The 21,163-nt window shown below is 50.3% G+C and overlaps 1 protein-coding gene across 1 annotated transcript in view; it reads right to left on the bottom strand.

Annotated features, from left to right (window-relative positions):
* Positions 1 to 18,852, bottom strand: part of BCL9 (BCL9 transcription coactivator) — a 60,147-nt gene extending 41,295 nt beyond the window's left edge. Inside the window, exon 1 of the mRNA XM_064469362.1 lies at positions 18,765 to 18,852. The gene's annotated coding sequence lies outside the window, so the exon portion shown is untranslated. The remainder of the gene's footprint in view (positions 1 to 18,764) is intronic.
* Between the last annotated feature and the right edge of the window lie 2,311 nt (positions 18,853 to 21,163).

Raw genomic sequence — 21,163 nt, 5'->3', positions numbered from 1 at the left:
AAGCCAGATGCTTTAAGGTCTGAATTCACGTTTTCAATGTCTTACACGTATGATTCAACAAAATTTGGCTGAACCCACACCTTCAGCTGGTTGTCACAGAGCTCTCTCACCCATCAGCAGAACATGGATCCCAGGGCTTCATGCGGAGGCAGAGCAATGGCTGGTGGGTCTCAGCCTGCTACTCCTAGGCACTTCCTCTTGAAAGGGCAGCAGTACCCTACTCCTCTGCGCCCTGCACTGCGTCAGCGCTCCCAGCCTCCCTGCTGAGTCCTCTGCCCTCTCCAGAAAGAAACCCTGCACCCCGCTCTAATGGCTGTAAGGATGACTTCGAGCAATAAAATGCTGATACCAGAACTAAATGACCTTACAATTTCAGCTGCTTACCACTCCGGCTTCTTCACTGCCCCACCATACAGCTTGTTTCCCCTTTACATCTCAAACATCCGAACAAGCATCACTCACACCAAGCAAGAGACAGCTCAAGGCTCTTGCCAGGCTAGGTTTGGGATCCACTGGCACATGCCAAAAGCAGACCCATGGCTCAGTTAGATGACAGCGTACATCCTGGAGTAAGAAGGATGTAACATGGGACAGTTGCTCAGGACTGAGTGAACTCAGCAATGGAGTGAATGGGCTTTCGAGCTTCAGAAGTGGTCCCTGACGGCCAGCAGTAAGGGACTTTGGCTTGATAATATAGTCTGGGGAACATACCCAGTGAGTAATGTTGAAAATCCATAGGCAAAGGAAGTGTTTTAAAACAGAGGAGGAATATCTACTTGAAATCAATACCATGAAGGTCTCTAAAAGGAAACACTCTGCAAAAAGGACACATTTGCCACATATAAATCTTTAATGATACCTTGTAGTTCTAACAAAGTCTTTAAAAAAAAGAACAGATACTGTAATACACCTGATAGAGCAATCATCCTCACATGGCAAAATATGATTTTCACACCTGGTAAATGAAATGACTCTGCTGCATCTCGAGGCCACGGTTAGGGGCTAAGGTGAGCTGTTAATGGAAGGTTAGAGACCACATAACGGCTCTTCAGGGAGCACCTTTCAGATGCTCTTTCCATGTACAGCAGCGCACAGTGATCAGAAGGCACTGGCGGCACATACTAAAGTCACTGTCACTGACAGAGGTTCTAACTGTGCAGTCGCCAGTTGATAGCTCGGGTTAAGACAGCCGGCTTGCATGCCAGCGCTCCTCAGACTCAGGATAAGGCTTCCTCTCTTTTAAGAGCAGTCCTGTATTCTTTCATCTCCCTCCTGGCACGCCCTTCTGCAGCAGACCAGGGTTAAGCACTCTCTCCTCGCAGATGAGAAGCTATAGAGCCGAGACAACAAACTTTTCAACTGCATACAGCTAGAGCCTCTGAGCCATTAAAAGAAAAGCATGCAGTGAAAATCAAACAAAAATACTGATCACAGGCCGTGCTGGTAGGAGCTCGATGGCATTGAGAATCTGCCCTGTGTTGGCACGCAAGGCTGCTAGATCCAGGCAGGACGGCTATGCAATTTGCCAATCACTCAGGAACAAGAGAGAAGTGAGACCTGTGGGGAGCTGGCAGGCCCCAGAGGTATGGACATTTACAACAAAAAATCCGAGTGGAATCAGCAAGAGGAAGAGGCAAGGAGAAATGCACTACATGCTCCAGGACCAAACAAGGCGCGTGGCTTAAGGAGACGCTTTAGAATATCTGGCCTCATAAATTAGACTGCGATTCCCAGTTCTTTAACTCCCAGCTCCTGCTGATTTCTGTGGATAAAGGGGATGTTTGGCACTCCCAAAATCAGATGCCGGATCGAATGCTTTTTAAGAAGTACACAGACGAGTATGCTCCTAGGGAAGAATGAGCTAGAGCTAAGCCTTCAAACGAGCACAAGGAGAACCTCCTGCCCACAGACAGGAAAGTGGTAACCTCCCTCACTTCCTTTGTGGCTTTAACCTAAACCACAACTCCTCCCTTTGGGTTAGGAGTCTCTTCCACTCATTCAGATGTTTGTCAGCTTGTCTCTAATACCCAGCATCCGTAGCTGCCACATAGGAAAAATAAGCTCTCCTCCTTTTTTCCTCTCTCCTGCACCCCTTTTGCAGTTTCTTTCCTAAACAAGAATGGCTTCAACGCACGGCAAAGCAAGCCTGAACTGCAGCTTTTCAGGCACCGGCACAGAAATTAGCAACTGCAACATGAGGGAGCAGGGAGAAAGCAGACATTGGCATACAGGCTACACCAACACTGGGGAACGCTGGCAGTGAGGAAACGTTGCTGCCAGCAGGAAGAGTGACGCCAAACCAACTCACAGGGCTTTTCCATGAGCACGAACTCTCCTTCCCAGCCCTGAGCACAACATCCCTCCTTCTTCCTCAAAGAGTTTCAGAGCACGGATGAGGTGCTGGAAGGGCGAGGGGCGAAGGGGGGAGAGCACAAAGAGCTATGCTGCCATGGAGGAGGCCCTTTGCCCATGCATAGGGAGGTGAGAAGGACAGGTCCCATCATCCCTAGTCTGGAGTATCCATTAGGGAGAGGCAGCGGCTCCTCCCTCACCAAGATCCCATCATCTGCTGAGGCAGGGGGGTGGGGGGGGATGTTTAACGATGTGAGAGACAGCGGCTCCTGGACAGCAAAACCCTCCTGGTCCAAAGGCTTAACCTTTGTTATCAAAGGTATGCTATTACCTAATACCCAGGTGATATTGGGGTTTTTTAGAGAGAGTTGGGCCTTGTGAAAGATTTGAACAGTACTGCACAGGCATTTTTTTGTACCTGACAACTGCCTATATAGGGTATGCAGAGAGGTGCTTGGGGGGTAGCCTCTGCCACCGCTCCCACTGCTGCTCACCAGGCAGCCACATGTCATGGCAGTGATGCGGTCGTTTCCCTGTCACCCCGTAACCCAAGGACAGTTCAGGACTATTTAGGGTGAAGGAGAATGCTTTTTATTCCTTCAAGATTTTCAGAGATTTCAAATCATTGTTCTATACCTCATCAGGAAAAAAGAGAAAATTCTTTCACAGCTTATACCTAGAAACTATGAGCAAGTGGATTAAACACAAGATTTCATTCTGCCTTCTTGAAGTGCTTCATTTTGACAGCTTCAAAACTTTTCTCCATTTTTTTTTCAAGATGGGACACAAAACTGGAATAAACTTTTCCCGAAAATAGCAACAGTTTTGGCAAATCAGCACTTTTCTAAGAAAAATATACCACCGGAGAAAAATCCTAACAAAACCTAGTTCTATTATTTCCTCCCAGCACCACACAAGAATATGCCTCCATGGTGTAATTCAGCCTTAAGTTTCATAGCAACTCCGATTCAGACATATTGCACACACAGATATTAGAATATGCCTTTGACATCATGAAAGCAATGCAAAATAGCATATATACAATATGGCCAAGCAATGCTGCTATGGAAACCCTTGCTTTGAATTCCCGTATATGGGGTGTTTAAACTCTTACCCCTAATATTGCCGTAACAGAATTTTGTGTATTTTATTTCCTTGCTCAAGCTACCTCCCTCCTGCACCCCTGGAAAGAAAGATGTTTCTGTGGGTGAATCAGAAGGTGATGAGATCTGTACCGCATTCCTGGTGCTGCCATACACACCAGCACCATGGGCTACAGCAAGAGAATAACTGATTTGTGCCTCAGTTTCTGCAGCTGTAAAATGGAAATAAGCTGACATCTTTGGCTAAGACTCGAATGTGCTTTGAAGTCCTTTGTGACAGCCAGAAGATGCCTGCATCCTTATTCCTATTTGTTACTTTCCGTAGGCGAGGAGTTACTGTCCTCTACAGACCTATGCTGACGATCTCTCTATATTGAAGAACCAAATCAGGAAGTACAGTCGCCCACTCATGTAGCAAAGAGATAAGTAATAAAGCAGTGCACTTGCCAACTCTTAAGGAGGTGGTTTCTTAAAAAGACATAGGAAGCTTTCATGTTTTGAAGCTGACTAATTTCAGAAAGTTTCCGTTTCACACTCTCTTTCTTAAACTTCTTCAAAAAACATCTGTTTACCTGCTCTCCTGAAATGTCTTCTGCTAGGGAGGGTCAGACCACCAGCTAGATTGAAGGTAACAGTGCTGGAAGACAAGAGGACACTTTATCTGTCCATCTCCTCCATTTGTAAGGTGCTCCTGGTGATCCTAGTGGCACCTTTCAAGTCCCACCTGGCCAAGGAGAGGACACTGCAGCCAGCAGCGGCCATCTGAAACCCTGCCAAAAGTTTCGGGGTGCAGCACATCCCGGGACACATGGAACCACCTCCTGCAAAATTTGAGCAGAATGTGCAAACTAATAACGATCACCCAGCAGCCAAACAAACTCACCCGTGCAATCCAGTGATCGCAAATGCAGATTAAGTTACTTGCATTCGTCTGATGGTGTAATTGCCAGACTGCACATTCAAATGAGTATTTGTTTAACGGTGTGATATACAGATAGAGCTTATGCACTTGAGGCCAAATTCACCCCTGTTGTAATTTCCCTAACTCCAGTAGCAATTACTCAAAGGATTAATTTGGCCCACAGTGTTTCCTAGTATATGTGATTCATCATTTCTTTCCTATAACAAAGAATAATACACTGTTTCAATCAGTGGTGATGTCCTAGCCTCCTTGAGGCTGCCGGACTCCCTGTTTAATCAGACATAAAACAAATCACTTGCAGAGGCAGAGGCGTACAAGCATGCTTTAATTACAATATTGTAACACCAATTAGAGATCTATCTAATCGAGGACTCAGTACTTCCTACTCGGGTATTACTCCCATGTTGGGATAATTACTGCTAATTAAGCTTGGAACTAATTAGGCCAAATGATCTCATTTATACCAACATAGATGACTTCTAGGAGTTCACACACACACACACACACACACACAAAAAAAATCCAAGGGTGATTTTATCATTCCTGGACTCACCACCACTTTGCTTTTAAAATGGACTGTCCCTCCCCAATGGATAAGCTCTGTTAAAACTCAAGTCCCAGATCTCAGATGATCTCAGATTCTCCCAAGGCAGAAAAACGCTCTCTGAAGGCACTTCAGTTGGTTGTCCCAAGTCACCTTCTGCTCTAACAGACACAGTGGATTAACAGAGCTGTGTCCTACCACAGCCTGTTTCACTCAAAACCTACAGGCCACTTTCACACAGTCATGGTTACAACTTCTCAGTGGACTTAGTACTACCTACACCGCCACGATTGCTGCACAGAAGTTAGGTGGTTTGCTGTAGGGCACTCTGGAGTGTTAGGACTTAAAATAACAAAAAAAAAAACCCAAAGCTCTTAAACATACCAATAGCCATACGTACCTGTTGCCTGATGTGCATCACTGCTGTATATAATTGGAGATTACATCCCAACACTGTTTAGTAACAGTGGCTCAGCTGTGCTGTATGTGATGGCGGAGGGAAGAGGCTGACTCTAGCTAACAGAGTTCCTTGCAAAGCCCATCTGTGCTACAAGACTCCCCATGTTCACCGTCTGACTGTATCTAATGAAGTTGGCTTTATGCTTTACACTGCCTTCAGAAAAATAAAGGACAGCCTGTGAAGCTGTGTTTGTGTTGCAGCTTCTCCTCCTGCCCTCCAACCCCAACATTTCTGCACCAGCTCAGCACCTGATTTTCAGGTAGAAGAGACACCAAGGCAACTACCACTTAGACCTGCCCTCCGCTTATGGAAACAGTCACAGGCAGTAAGTAGGGTGTTCCCCGCCTCATGCTGACATGGCTGAACCGGCGGGTAAAATAAAGCTTAAAACCAAAACCTCTGAGCACTGCATTTTTGTCTGGGTATTTTGGGGACTATGGGTCAGCCAGGATTTCAGCTGTTGCTTCTCACCCAATAATGGTTTGCACTAGTAGCATGATTTCCTCCTGCAGTATTTGCTGAGTGAAAGAAGAATGCCACCTACCAAAACACCAGTCCCACCTCTCAAAGTGACTGGACATCCTTCAAATGCAAGGGAGGACTTGTATCCAAGACCTGGCTGGGAGCACCCATCCTGGCCACTCATCCATCTGCGCTGCAAACTTTACAAACCTGCAAGGCCTCCTGTCCCTGGGTGGTCAGAGCACCTCAACACCTCCACTCAGCCTGTCACTTCTGCTGAGGCTGCAAACTGGCAGGTCTGTGCTATCGGACAGTACAGATAAGTCAAGAATGGTTTAGTCACATTCACTGCACAGGCCATCTCTTTCTGTACATCCCTTCTTCCGACTCCTGCCTCAAATTCAGGCCTTCCAGGATCCGCTTCAAGGTGCAGCATGTAGTAAAACCTGCTTTCTCTTTACTTTTGGCTTTCTCTCACCAGCTGCCTTTATTGGTCCTAAAACTTCCTCCTAAACACTTCATTTTCTTATGCTTTCTTGTACTTCGGGCTGGAATCCTGAAGCTGCTGAAACCAGAAATTCACCATTGTCTGCAGGTCTTCTTCCAGCCTGCCCCTTTATCCTCACAGCGATCATTGTTCCCTGGTGAGTCACAGACACCCCCCCTTCTCCCCTCCAAATGCCTCCTGAACAATCTTCTCTTTTTCCAAAGCCTGTCAAAACTGAGCCCAGCAGGATTCCCTACACCAACCTGACCTGGTTATAATACCTCCTGGAACTGCTCCTCCAGCCGTCTGGGAAATTTCTGTAGAAGTGCCACTTCTTTATGCAGTACCATTAGCAGAAGATTAATAAATAATGCGCAGGAATAACACAATCCCCAATAAACAATGTACTACTACTTCTCCTATTTTCTTAAGCAAGCAACATGGATCATATATCTGATCTCCCCCTCCAGTTGTTACCCAATCCTCATCTCAGCTACCAAATTCTCTCCTCCCTCCCCTGGCAAGCCCCTCATTCCTTTCTTCCCAGCTGCTAAGGCCTTTGCTGCTACCTCCTCCAGCCCAAATACACTAGCAGACACGAACGCAAGCGTCCGTACACGTATCAGGTTGCATGTTCAAAATGCACATGCTTCCATATGCTGCAATACAGTAGCCTACGGCCCACTGAATCATATTTATTTGGGTATCTGCTGGAACCCCTGCAGGAAGAGGCGAGTTGGAGGAGATCTTCTAATGGAAACAAAATCCCGGAACCCAAAGTCTGAGCAAGACGGTGGTAGATAGATGATCAGGGCAGTGTTCAGCAGCAGCACACATTGGGCCCAGGGGGCCTCTCTGAATGGCATCTTTAGCGTTAAAAGGGAGGAATTCAGGAGCTTTAGATCAAAAGTGCATCCCAGCTGGGCATTAGACTCTAATAAATAAGATGCTTTACACTGACAGAGTGCCAGAAACCTCCTAACATCCTCCCCAAGCTCTGTATACAGGCATCTCTTCAGTCGACGGTGGTTTGGATGGCAGAAACCAAGCAAACAAGCTCCCTACGTAACAGAGGAGGGAAGGGAAGCAACATCCTGGTGGAGGAACATCAAGTCACAACCACTACAGAAAGCACCATGAACGCTCTAATTTGGGACTACAATAAGTCCTTCAGGACAGGGGCTGCCTCCTTCCGGGGTCTGGGCAGCACGCTGCACAACGGGTCCCCAGCCCCGTACCAGCACTTCTGTGTGCAGTGCACAAATATTTACTGTCACCAGCAGCCTGCAAAGACAGGCTGTCTCAGAAGGACCTCCCCAGGGGCATCTACAGGGGATGATGGAGGTTTGACTCAGTGACCTGAGACCCAGAGCTGGGGAGCTTGCTGTGAGTCACTGTTCAGTACATGCCCCTTCCAGCCAGGTTTCCTCAGTTATTTTCAAACACCCACCTTTTTGGGGAGGGTTAACACACTTTCCAGAGCAAATCCCAGACTCCTATTTAGGGCCTGCCTACCCACAGAGGTCCAGTTGGTGGCCAGGCCTGTATGGCCCTATATGGCCAATCCTATAGGTGAAAAGACGAGGCAGAAAGTACACGGAAACAGCCACAGGCCAGAAATAATCACACTTTTGTTCTCCACAGGAAAACATCCAGGGTCCTAGCAGCAAGATGGCAGGAGAGTAGCAACACTGGCCCTGACCCCTCCTATCCTGAATATCTGGTTGGTATCAGCTGCCTTTCCAAAAGGAAAGCAAAGGGGCTGCTGCTTACTGCAGGGAGCTGCCAGGTTCCTATCCTCAACCCTCCCAAGGGCCTTGGCTCAGGCTCTTGTCGCATAGGCAGGGACGCATCCCTAAGTCTGAGGTTTAGAAATAAGATGTATTTATTTGTTATTACTTTCAGATATCTGAGCACAGTAAAGGTCAGAACACTTATCGTCTGGGGTTGGTTCCTGCTCCCACTCACGTGATTCAAAACCAATCGAGTTGTTTTTTCTGTACTTTTCTGACAGAAAATATCCAGTGGGAGTGAAACCTGATACAGGGCATTTTCTAAAGAGGGTCTGTGGGAAACAAGGATCCACCACACTGGGAGGAAGGGGAGGCTCACGGACATTCCTGGGTACCTCCTCCCCAGTCCCCATTAGATGCAATGAAACATGAATAAAGGGTGGGAATGCCACAGCTTTTGACCTAAGTTTCAGCCTAAGCTGATCTCGAGGACTGAAGTGGACAGTATTATCTGCGTGATACTCCCAAAGCTGCATTTCGGGTGACAAGACTCAAGGACATAGCTGCGTGTCCTGTGCCCTGTACACCGGCTGCTCTATAATCTCTAAGATTAATTTATGCAAAACACGGCAAGATGTGCTTTTTCCTTTTGCAGTGAATGACTTCATTAACCTTTCAGGAGCTTGCCAATAGTGAAGCAGAAGCAATGGGAAAATCACTCTTCTTGGGGAAGGGGACTTCTGTCACATTGCTTACAGCACATACCTGGGAGAGGCCAAAGACCCCAGCAAATGATGGACCCTGATCTAGTAACACTCTGCCTTCCCACTCTGCTCTCCCAGACACCCTCCGGTCTCTGACCTGCTTGTGCAATGGTTCTTCTTCCCTAGCTGCTGACAGCTCAAGGCATGACCAGAGAGACAAGGAAGCCAGATGGGAAAGCAAACAAGGCAGAGGAACACAGTTTTGGAAAGAGTCTGGAGGGAGACCTAGCCCAGAGGCAGAGCAGGAGGGCAAGAGCAGGTAAAACAGGTGAAGCAGGTATGGAGCAGGAGAGGAACAGCTGTGGGAAAAGTGGGAAAAGGTGTATGGCACCCTGCATGGAGCATGAGGGATACCATCTCAGCATGCTAAGGAAAGGTTGGTCTGTCACAGAGACAGAAGGGAGAAATCAGGAACTGTCTGGTTAGGAGAGCTGAGGCTCGTGACTTTCATGAGCTTGGGACTGAGATATACCTGGCAGAGGCAAATGTAGAGTTACCCAGAAATGGAGCTAAACTCTACTGGAGGCCAGAAAGTCACCATGCCCTGTCCTGCAGGACACTGGATGAACTTCAACACACGACCATCTGAATGACCTCTTCGTGCCTTGCTGTCAGGAACACCTGATGAGCCCTCATTTGGCCGGCTCTCCCATCAGCCTAGCTGCAGCCACCTCTCCCTGCCCTGGGGAAAGGACTTCTCCACACCACATGTCCATGTTGTGGAAGGCCAAACACAGCCTATGAAGGGACAGCCAAAAACCTACCACCTTTCAAATGTCTCTGCTGGCCAGGATCCTTGCAGCCTGAAGGTAGGTGGTTAAATAGGCTGCATCCACTCTGGCTGACTTGGAGGAAACTCTGTACCACATCAGATAGTGGGATAGCCTCTGTGTTGGATCAGGTGGCTCTCAGGCAGATGGGAGAGGGGTTCTCCCTAACACAGTGACCCTGCTGCCCCTGTCCCATCCAAACAGCAACTCTCTTCCCCTGCTAAGTACAGGCCTCCCAGGAACGGAGCACTGCTGTCCTGACCTGCTAGGCACTGGCTTGCTGGCTCAATGCAGCTCTCCAAGGAGATGCAGAGGCCTCTCCAGATGTTTGGTGCTATTCCTGTCCCCCTTCCATTACGGCAGAGCATGGGACCCTGAACTCAGCTGGGATCAATGCAAGGGGACAGTCACCCTCCTCTTGACAAGGACAGATGTCCCCAAGCAGCCAGGCAGAACACAATCCACATTTTCAGGGCAGAGTGTCTAGATCCAGGGGTAAACTGGGGGAATGGGAGTAGGACAACAAGCCAGGACCAGAACAAGTCGTAAGGCAATGTCCAAGCAGGTAAGGTAACATCAGAAGACAAAATCTGAGACTACAGACTTCATCAGGCTCCCAGGGAGAAATAAAGTGCACAGGCATTGAAGTGACAACTGTGCTGTAGCTCAGAACAAGACCCAAGGCAGCCCCATCCAAAGCCAGCAGCACACAAGCAGAGGGAGTCTCACCTTGCTCCATCAGAGGGCAAGCTTCACCTGGCCCGGCCGGCAGCTGGGGGCTGTCCGGCTCGTCCCATGCCCTGTCCTTCTCACTTGGCCCTGGCCAGGCAGCCCCGCCAGCAGCTCCCACATGGCTGGGCTGCGGGGACACGAAGTCGGGGACAACAACAAGGGGTCCAAGGGAGAGAGACATGCAAGGGAGGAATTTGGGGAATAAACTAGAGAGAGGCAATAGGAAGAGTGCATGGCGCATGAATAGTGGGGGAGGGTAGAAGATACAGGGTGAGAGAAGAAAATGACATGAACAGAAGGAAGGGAGCTGCAAATAGAAGGGGATGTGGAAACAGCAGAAAGAGACAGATTGTGAGAGCGGTGGAAGTAGAGGAGACCTAGAGGGACAGAATATAATAAGAACTTGAGAGGAAAAGAGAGGGAGAGGGAGAGGAGAGATTTAAGGTCTCCCTGAGAAGGAAGAAGAAAACCCTGCACTTTTTTCTCCTTAGCTTTCAAAGGTTTTGCAAAAGCAGAGTGAAGACTTGTCATCCTCATTTCAAGAAGGGAGGAACTAAGACACAGAGGCTGAGAGAGGCAGTGGCTGAGTGAGATGGTAGAAAGGAGCTTAGCTCCCTACCTAAAGTCTTCCGTCAAAGATACAGGTGAAGAACAGTCTTGACTTTCTTCTCCTGAGCACACCAGAGAAAGCCCACTACCCAAAGGTGGTAGGAAGAGGGCCTGCTAGAAAAACGGGAGATAAACCAAATTAGCATAGGAAAAAGAGCAGCACCTGCTCTTTTTCACCAACACCAAAGTCTCCGGAGATCTGGATTTAGACATACTCAGAGTAAATTAAACTAGAACTCAAGAAAACCAGCAACGTCTGAGCACTTATGTGGAGGATTACCTGTGGGGAGATGTTGCAGGGAGAAGATGTTGCAGCGCAGGTTCAGGTACCTGCCAACCCTACCAGCTTACAGCCAGCCACAAGGAAAACAGAAGTGGGGTGCCCAGGAGGCTGTGCGAAAGGGGCTCTGCTCCTGCATCGCTCACTAACACCTTTCATTTGCAGCTTTGTTTTTAAGTATCTAATATTTTTCCAGTTTAATTTGTACTATCTTAATGTTTCAACTGCCAGTATGGAAAATGTGGGGTTTGTGCATACAAACACAGACCAAGCCCCTGACACCACATACGCCTGAGCCAAATATAGGTTGTAAGAGCCTTGAATAAACCAAATACCTGGTGCCTGTTTGCACTCCCGTACACACAGAGGCAAACTGAGCTTCCCAGTTACTCACTGCACACAGGAACCCAAAGGATCCGGTATTTTCCTAACCTTAGACAACACTACTTTATGGCTTGCTAGCACAGGAATTGTCTAGGATTCCCTTGTCAATGAGTGACGGAGGTCTCTCTGCCATAAACTGATGTTAACGGCAGGTTGTGTACCTTGTTTGTTTATTGCGAAGGAGGAATGTTTGTCGTGGCTGTCAAGCTTATAAAAATATTTCCATGACTTCAGACAGCTTGGCATTTTTACATGCAGCTGAGAGAGTGGGTGAATGTACAGATGAAAAATTGAAGAAACATTATTAAGGGAGGAAAGAGAGTATCTCCTAGCACCACCAAGACGGCTTAGAAAGGCCAGAGAGGTCAGAGACATTTCTGAATAAAATTCATTTTTTTCCCCTGGGGGTTTCCGAAGAGCTGGCAATAATTAAGCATTACAACACCTTTCTGGAGTAGATAAGTCAGCTGAGGCCATCTGAGGTTAAAGGACTTGCCCGTGATCACACACAGCAAATCAGTGGCAGAGAGGAGAATTAAACCCAACAGGCTTAGCTTCCATTACCCAAGTCCTACACAACTGGCTGATGTTCAGATCAAAGGTCAGGAGCTGTGCTGACTGCGGACCTGACTGTCAAGCACAGGTCCTCCAAGACAGTATAGCAATCAGGTGAAAAGCTGAGCGGCAGGCATCCACCCTAACTTAAAGATGGTAATTGTGAAAACAAGTGACAGAAGGCTTGGAAGCAGTGCCTAGTTACGAACCATGGTGCCAAGTGGATTAAATATACATCGATAGATTCAATTACAAAGAGCAGCATGCAAAATGGAAGTGACTGCAGTCAGGCACCCAGGATGGCAAGAAATAACCCCAAAATATAATCACAGGTTTTTGGTAGGAAGAAATCCATGCTCTTGGACCTTGTGGAGAAGGTGCAGCCTTCTGTCTCCAGGGGGACTGTCCCAGGCCACCCCAGGCGGTGAGCAGACAGTGACATCCAAGCCCCGAGGGCTAGTGAGAAGCCTGTGGGACTCAGGTTTAGTGGGCTGAGAGAGATCCATATCACCTAATGCCAAGCAGCCCTTTGTTATCGCTGTCACCAGAGAAGCCAGAGAGTGAAGTGGTGGAGAAAGTGAGCTATTCCTCGTTCCCCCAGCCGCCCCCAGCTCACCAGGGCAGGGCTGAGACATACCCACTGAGCGAGGAGTCGGAAACCTGTTCCACGCTTCGGTGCGCGCTGCCCTGGGCTGCAACATCCAAGCACACCCTCGCCGGTGTTGATATTCAGCCCTGCATCCGTCTGTGGCCAAACGCATGTTCTGTTTTGGGGGGCTCTGAAAGTACCGGATTTGGCAGAAGGCGAGGCCAGACCCTGACGCCGCTGCCCAGCTCTGTGGTTCAATACTGCTCGTCTGTGGCGGGAATGGAAGCTCACCTCTTCGCTTTCCTCCTTCACCTGTGCATTCCCCCAGGATTTCAGAGAGTTATGAAATCCATTTTAACTCCTTGCTCCCAACTTCATCCTGTGCTTACTGCAACGCATGTACTACCCCGATCACTAGAAATTATTTCATTTCCTCCTTCTTCTTGGAGGAAAAACAGCAAGGATAATCATTCAGCACTCCATACACACAGCTGCCACCTGAAAAATGCAGGTGAACACAGTTAAATGGAAAGGCAAGTACAATCTCAGACCATTTTTTGTACCTGGAGAACTAGACCAGCAGTATTTTGCATGCAAGATTACAGGTCTGTGTGTAGTTGCATTTTCACATTCCATTACTGCAATTGCACACGGCCAGTTACGTGCCTTAGCAGCAGCTTACACAAGCAATCACTGCTAAACATACAACATCCAGCCCCCAGATGCACACGTGCAAGACTAAAAAACTGGTCCTTATTTTTCTGCTACATGTATTTGCTAGCTGTCTGCCCCCTGCGCGAACACCACAACAGTGTATTTCCTTGCACTTATACTTGTACGTTGATCCGCATATTCATTCAAGCCTTGCAATAACCTAAAATACATACAGCATTTTGCACTTAGAAGCATCCCAAAAATGCAAAAAAAGCCCCAGTTCTTGCAGAAAAAATTCTCTTCCAGCAAGCAATTGTAACCACCTCTCCAGCTTGAATGTACTGTCTGTTTAAGGCTCCAGAGAAACACCGCGCTAACCCTTTAAGACAGTAAGAGATGAATACTTTTTTTCATTTAAACTATAGGGGAGTTTTACCTAGATAGACTGCAATTTCCTGAGCTCAAGTCTGGCAAAGTGCCCAGGGCTAAGACCACCACCCCCCTCCCCTTCTTTTGGCAAAAATTACCATGGCGTCTTTAATAGTCAGAAGTCGTTTTTAGAGTTTTGTTTTTACAAAAGATGCCGAGACAAAACTCAGTTGTAAGCAAGCCCGGGTACTGCAGAATTTCTTCCAAGAACTAAACTGATGCGCGACGTCCTAAGCTTACTATCCCCAAATACCCTACCGAGGGATGGTTTAGTACTGAGTCACAGGGAAGCGGACTGAATCACAAATAGCCGTTCCTGCAAACTGCTCCCCCCCCCCACCCCCCAAGTTTACAATCCGAGCAGCAACCAGGTTGCGGTTAGCTTGGGAAAGCTGATGAGATCACAGTCTGGGGAGATACAGCCTCAGACAGCCTCAAGTTTTTGTTAATCGGCTCCTTGTTTTGCATGGAGACATGGGCAGCAGTTGTTATACCAGGTTTACCATATGTTTATAATATCGTTGTTATGGGAATACATGTACAGTCCATGTCACTGGCAAGTTGCGCTGTTTTCTGCTGGAAGGACAAAACAGAATTCACTGCCCAACGCAGCGCCGGGTGCGCGCATACTTCTAGCAAAATTTATCGTAGCATGAGTCACGCTCGGTGCAAAACCACGCACTTTGCTCGTGAGATGGTGTGCGAGACCGCCGTAGTGTCTGCACAGGAGCACGCGGCGCTTCACAACTGTACGGAAGCAATTTGGTGTGCTGCCCCTTCCCTGGGAGGCGGGAAAGCCTTACACCCATTTTACAGATTTCAGCAGGAAGATTGATCCCAGATCTAAAGCGATTTGCCTAAGGCTGTCCGTCAAATCGGTGTCAAGATTGCAAGTTCTACAAGACCCCCATGTCCGAGACCACCATTTCTCAAACGGGACAAATGAAGGATAAAGCAGGGATGACGTTAACTCAGTTATGTATGTAAGTCCACGACACACAGCAGAAATAGTTGCTCCCCATGTGCCTCAAAATGGTGTTTAGGGCAATGAGTCTGCTTACAGGACACAGAAATAATGTGTTTGTGTGTGCGAGGCTGCTATCAAAAACAACAATGCCCAAGATGCCTGCATCCTTATGCGTAGGGCAGGGAGCATCGGTGAGCGGTGCTCACATATCCAGTGGGTAGGAGCTATGTCGGTGGCTCGAGTGGCTCTGCCATGCAGGAGCAGCACCAAATGACTGCTGAGGAGATTCCTCTTGTCTGACAGCCCCCAACACCACAAAATCCAGGCTGGAGGAGTAAAATGTGTTTTGTCTGCTACCAGCCCCACCAACTCCTGAGCCACCGCTGAAGACCTTGGAGGCAAGAGCCACTGACTGGAGAAACCCACAACCAGTTCAAAGGAAAAACGATTTACCAGTTTAGCCCCCTTCTAGACATCAGCAAACAGTGTAAGAAATGGCCAGCTCCCCTGTCTGCCTCCCCCGCACCCCAGCCCTGACACTTTGCCATTTTCTGTCCCCATTTCCTTGCAGCTAGTCACATCCCATGCCATAGCTGAGGAGCAGCATGCAGGGTTTAATTGTGCAGGCGCTCTCTGGGGAAGGGCGGCATGGGATGCAACCGACTGTCCACAAAGGAGCGGAGGCAGGAGGCCAAGTCTGGTTATTGGCCTCAAGTCATACTTGCTGATCGGCACGTCGAGGATTTTAAAGTGCATAGCTGATCAGATCAGCAGCTTGTCCTAGAAGGAGAAAAGTGACATAAAATATGCACAAGCCTTCCTTCTGTCCTGACAGCAGGTTGAGTTTTCAGATGATGTGGAAACAGCAGCCTTCCCTCCTCCCCCCAACATGGTCTCCTCTCGCGCCTTTGCTGCAGCGCTGCTGTCTTGTTCCCTACTCTGGAGGCTCCGCTCCCTCCCCAGCCTTCGTGCTGAGGCTCCAGCTCTGGCCAGGGGGCTCCAAGCCACTGTTTTTATGCCCGTTCAGCCCTTGGCCTTTCTTCTCAGCATGCCAAGCAGGGGCTCATTAGTGTTCCCTGTTGTTAGGCTTTTGTGGCTCAAGCCCATCCAGTGCCAAGCTGGAACAGAAAGGGCATCAAATCCCCGCCCAGGGGGTTGCAAAGCTTCCCCATGCTGCCAGCCCAGCTGGAATTCAAACAGGTGATCCCAGAGAGGGAAGGTGGAGCAGGCATGCATGTGATCTGCGTGTGCAGGAGCAGTGTGCAAGCTCTGACGGCGATGAGCAGGCACTGCTTCATCTTCTTCCCAAAGAGAGCAACTCTAAGTATGTTTGAACCAAGACCAGTCCTCTGCATGTGTATGTGCATAACAGTTTTACAGTGTCGTCATTTGTGCGTGCAGTGTCTGCGGTACGTGCCTGCTCCATCACAGGAACGCTACCGTGAATGGAAAAGCTAAAACATGGCACTTACTGGGTTTAAGTCTCAGCTGCCCTGCGCCTCACGTTGTAATTTGTGCTATTGCAAAGTTGGCTGTCAAATACTACCGCTACCAGGCTGATAGAATAAGCTATTATGTAAACTGAGGAAAACATGGGAATTGGGCCATGTCTGTGCAGGAACCACGCTTACAACGTGTGCACATGGCCCCTCAGGAGGAAGAATGTGCTACACAAGCAGGTGTGTTTGCACAAACTTGCCGTTTCCATGCATGTGGAGGGGCTGGGTGCGCAGGAGCATTCATGATAAAGCTTTATTTCATCCCCGCACATATTTTCACCAGGGATGGATGTTTTGTCCTTGCTGTTGCCAGATTCCAACATAATTAACAGAAATTTACAAAGGCGTTTTAACAGAAGTTCCCCCTACTAGAGAAACTACCTCTGAAAAGGCAAACCGTGGGCCCTCACCATCCCATCCCCTCAGCTGCAACCCTTGCCTGAGCTGCTATCACCCCTTGAGCTGGCTACGAAGATCCCTTGCTCCTACCAACCGCCCCAAACTCTGCCAAGCCAGAAAACTCAACCTCCGTTTTCTCCGATGCCGAAAAGTCCTGCTCACTACACTCCATCCTTGCTCGTGCCCTGCCTCAGTTCAAAGTTCCCCCACTTTTTAAAGCCTTCTGAGGAGCCAGTACAAGGTCTTCCTTAGACATCCTTCCTCCCCACTCCCCCATCTGTCTACGTCCTCTCTCCGCAGTTTTTCCACCCAGCATCGGAACTGTAGGTGCCAGAGCCTCCTCCTCCTCCTCTTCCCCAGGTCCAGCTGCCTGGAACAGGCATTTTTTCTCCCTTCCTCACAGCCTGACAAGTCTCCTTTCAAACATGAGCTGATACTTCTCTCCCTCCTGCGACAAAAAACCTCCGAGTCTTTCTCTCTGCTTCTCACATACCTCCATCACTGGACTCCGACTGTAAAGCATGCGGGATAAAGGTATCATGGAAAACGTTACAGCAAATCATGGGATTTTGCTTTGGTTCTTTTTCTGCTTATTTATTTATTTTTTGAAGGGAGGTAACAAGTCAGAGAGAAGCCGGCTGAGATTTCTGCCGTACATTTTTTTTGCAGCAGCAAGATCCTCCATCTTCCTTGCTGGATTGAATAGGGTCTCAGGACAATTTAGACTCCCTCCCCCATCTCCCATTCCTGCTCATATTCTTCAACACATGATGCTCTCCTCCCAGCCTCGACTGGGAAAGCACATATCCTTACTCTCTCCCCCTCTTTCGGCTCCTGCCTCGCTTAGGTTGTGTCAGGACATTAGAATGGCGAACATTTGTGCAGCCCAGATTCTTGTAGGTTATTTTTTAACAAAACAACTAGAATCAATGAAACCTGAATGATGGCAGATGACAAACTTAAAAGACCTTGTGAGGATGCACCTAGTGTACCAGGAGGCTTTCTGCATCTCATGCCAAAAGGAAAAAAAAAATATCACCTTCCAAATTTTAATCAAATACAGTGTCGATGCTGTAATGAGGCCGGGTGGGAGGGTTGGGGTTTCTCTCCCCTCTGCCTTTTTGGTTTGTTTTTTTTTTTTTGCTCTTGCACATTATCACCTCACCGACAGTAGGTTAACAGCCGCAAAACCTCCAGCAAGCAAGCAAGCAAGCTTCACGTTGCTGCTCTCCCGCCGAGCTAGATATTTACTTGCTGATAAACGGCAATTGCAAACACATCTCATTCCATCTCCCCAACGTCCAGGAGGGGGAAAAAAACACATCTCCCATCCCCGCGGCAAGACTTGCCGGGTCTGCCCGGCTCCGGAGGCAGAGGGAGGGATGGAGGAGTGACAAAAGACCCCGGCTTTCCACCCTCCCCCGGGCCGCCCGCCGCCCCCACGGGGCTCCCCCCCCCCGGCGCAGGGCAGCGGGGGGGGGGGGGAAGGCCGCCCCCCTCCCCAAAAAACCCGGCCGGGATAGAAGCCAACAGGTGGAAGGCGCTTTTTGTCCCTCCCGCGCTCGGTCCCGGCTCTCTGCCCCCCTCACGCCGGTCCCGGGATCACCCCGGCCACCGCGCTCCCTCCCTGCGGGGGTAAACTGAGGCACGGCGCAGCTGGGACGGCCGCCCCAGCCCGCCGCGGAACTTTCCGCCCCCTCCCCGGGTCGAGCCGGGCCGATCGGATCGGAGCCGGGCCGGGGCTCCGGGCGTCGCGCCGGGGGCTCACTGCGGCAGAGGCAGCCGCCGGCCCGCACGGACACGCCGCCGCCGCGCCGCCGCGCACACGCTGCCCCCCGCTGCCTCAGCGCCGCGCCGGGGGAACGGGCGGCGGGGAGGCGGCCCCGGGGGCGGCGGCGCCAGCCATCGCCCCCTCACACACACACACACACACACGCACACACACGCACACGCCCCCGCCCCCGTCGGCGGCGCAGGCTGCCCGGGGACGGCGGGGCCGAGCCGAGCCGAGGCGAGGCGAGGCGAGGCGAGGCGAGGCGAGGCGGGGCGGGCGGCGGGGCCGGCGCTTACCTGCCTCAGGCGGCGAAGGCGCGGAGCGGCATGCCGGGGGGCGGGCGGCGGGGAGCGGGAGGCTGCCGGCGGCGCGGCCTGCGCTCGCCGCCCTGCTAGGGCAGCATCAAGGCAACTTAGGGGGAACCCTTGCGGGGCCTATTGTCTGCGCGGGGCGGCGGGGCGGCGGGGCGGCCTCCCCCCGCGGGCGCCGCGGCGCTTGGTACGGCCCAGGCATTCATGCCAAGCGGCTTTCACACATGGAGGCTTGTCTCCAGTGGCTGCTGACAAGCCACAAACAAGACGTCCCCCTCCCTCCTCCTCCTCCTCCTCCTCCTCCTCCTGCTGCCGCCTCCTCCCTCCTCCTCCTCCGGCCTCCTCCATGCGAACTCCAACTCCGCTGGCGGGCGGGCCGGGCCTGGCCGCCGCCTCTCCCGCACCCGCCGGGGCGCAGGGGGACGGGGGAGCCGCCCGCCGCCTCCACGGCAAAATGGCAGGCACCGCTTTCCCCCCCGCCGAGCCGGCCCCGGGCCTCGCCGGCAGGGCCCCGGGAGGGGGGCGGTGGGTTTCCTATCTCCCCCAGCCGGCATGCCGGGCTCCAGCGGAAAAGCCAACGGGAAACCTGCGAAGTAAATAATAACAGGTCGGCCGCTGGCCTTCCTCGCAAGCGCAGCTGCTAACCGCGTCCTCCAGCGCTCCCGCTCCTCAAGGGTCGCCATCGGCTGAGGAGCCGGCGGAGGATTTGTCCGCTTCCCCCAAGGTCGTGCAAATAACCTCGTGTGCCAAATGGTGGAGAGCCAGACTCGGGAGGCCTCAGGGTTGGCCACATCCCACGGCCACCGGCCCTCCTCACAGTGGCTGGAGGCAGGAGAGGAGGGCAAGGAGTCAAAAAACCCAAGTCCTCATGGGTTCCCAAAAATTTCTGCAGCCCCCAGCACTGTAAACAGCAGGGATGAGGGAACCTAGTTCCCCAGTGGGAAAGTCTGGGTGTCTCCAGGCATGATCGGCTCTGACAACCCAAGTCACCCAAAAAGGGTCTCACCCAACAGCAGGGCCATGTTGGGTCCAGCTTCGCAGATATTTGGGCAAAGCTTTTTCGGTGACTTGGGCTGAGAGGGTTTCCTGGACGTTCAGGTTTGTACGCCCTCCGTCCAGCAAAAACTAAACCAAAACAGCCAGCGTGAATTATGAAACTCTGTGCTGCTTTACGTATGGGTTCAGTCGGCCCAGAAAGCAAACCACATGACCGACTGTCATACGTTTCATAACGAAACCACAAAACTCAGTCTCAAAAAACACATCCCTGTCCAGGGACAACAAAAGTTTTTTTCTGTGAGTCTCAGCGGAAAAGGTCTGCGGAGCCCAGAAGAGTGTTGCACAAGCATTGGCTGGTTTCATTTAATAAAAATAATTATAATAATGGTAATAGTCACCACTTGGATAGCTTTTTTTGTCCAACTATTTCAAAGGCATTTTACTAACACAGGCAAACATTTTATCTCATATTTTTCAAGCGGTAAAACAGATGCAGGCAGATGAAGTGACCTACCCAAGGTCATCTTCTGAACCCTTTTCAGAAGGGAGAATGCACATTTTTGAACTCGAGCTCAACAGAAAAGCCACTTCCCAAAAATAGCTCCTACAGTCCCCCCAAACCCTAAAGTTTTATACGAGTCAGGGTTTCACTGTGAGAAATGTTAACCAGGTCTAATTTGTAGCTTGGATACTGGGACAGATGCAAATGAGGTGCTTCCCAGGAAAGAGAAATAGAGGTCAAGCAGGGAAGGAAGACTGCAACCAAGAATCACTAGGGAGAAAGAGAAGAGGAAAAGCAAAGAAGGCTGGAAAACCAGAGACAATCTTACAAATTTCCCAGCTGGAGGAAGAGCAGGGCAGCATCAAGAGGTCCGGGTGAAAGGACTGAAGGCAATGTGGAGAAGATAAAAAGGTGGAAGAACGTAGAGTCTAGAATTGGACAAGGAGGAAAAACAACTCAAAACATTTGCAGTCAGGCACTTGGGAGCTGGTAAAGCGCACTTTCGTCAAAGCCTTGGGCAAAGGTGTCAGTCAACAACCGTGAGCAGGCTGCGGGAAGCAGCGTGGGCAGGCACAGACCCCTCAACAGGACTCGCATCTTGGCAAGCACCGGGAGCATGGCACTACAAGTCCTCAGAAGAGGTTGGCTGCCACACTCATCCTGTTGAAAGCAACGACAGATAATATGCGGGGCAGTCATCACATCCAGCTTCATCTGCTGCGGTCTCCACAACAGGATGTAGGGCAACAGGGTCAGCACAGTGCATGCTCTCCGCAGCAAGGCTCTGGCATATCTCCTGAGCCTGAAGTCCAGTTCAAGATTTCTGAGCCTTTTAAGGGAGAACAAAAACCTCTCTGAACTGTTGCAGGTCAAAGCCTGATTA

This window comes from Phalacrocorax carbo, chromosome 1 (genome assembly GCF_963921805.1).
Source record: "Phalacrocorax carbo chromosome 1, bPhaCar2.1, whole genome shotgun sequence".
NCBI classification, from domain to species: domain Eukaryota; kingdom Metazoa; phylum Chordata; class Aves; order Suliformes; family Phalacrocoracidae; genus Phalacrocorax; species Phalacrocorax carbo.
Note: the sequence above shows the minus strand (reverse complement) of the source record. Positions and strands in the feature narration are given on the sequence as shown.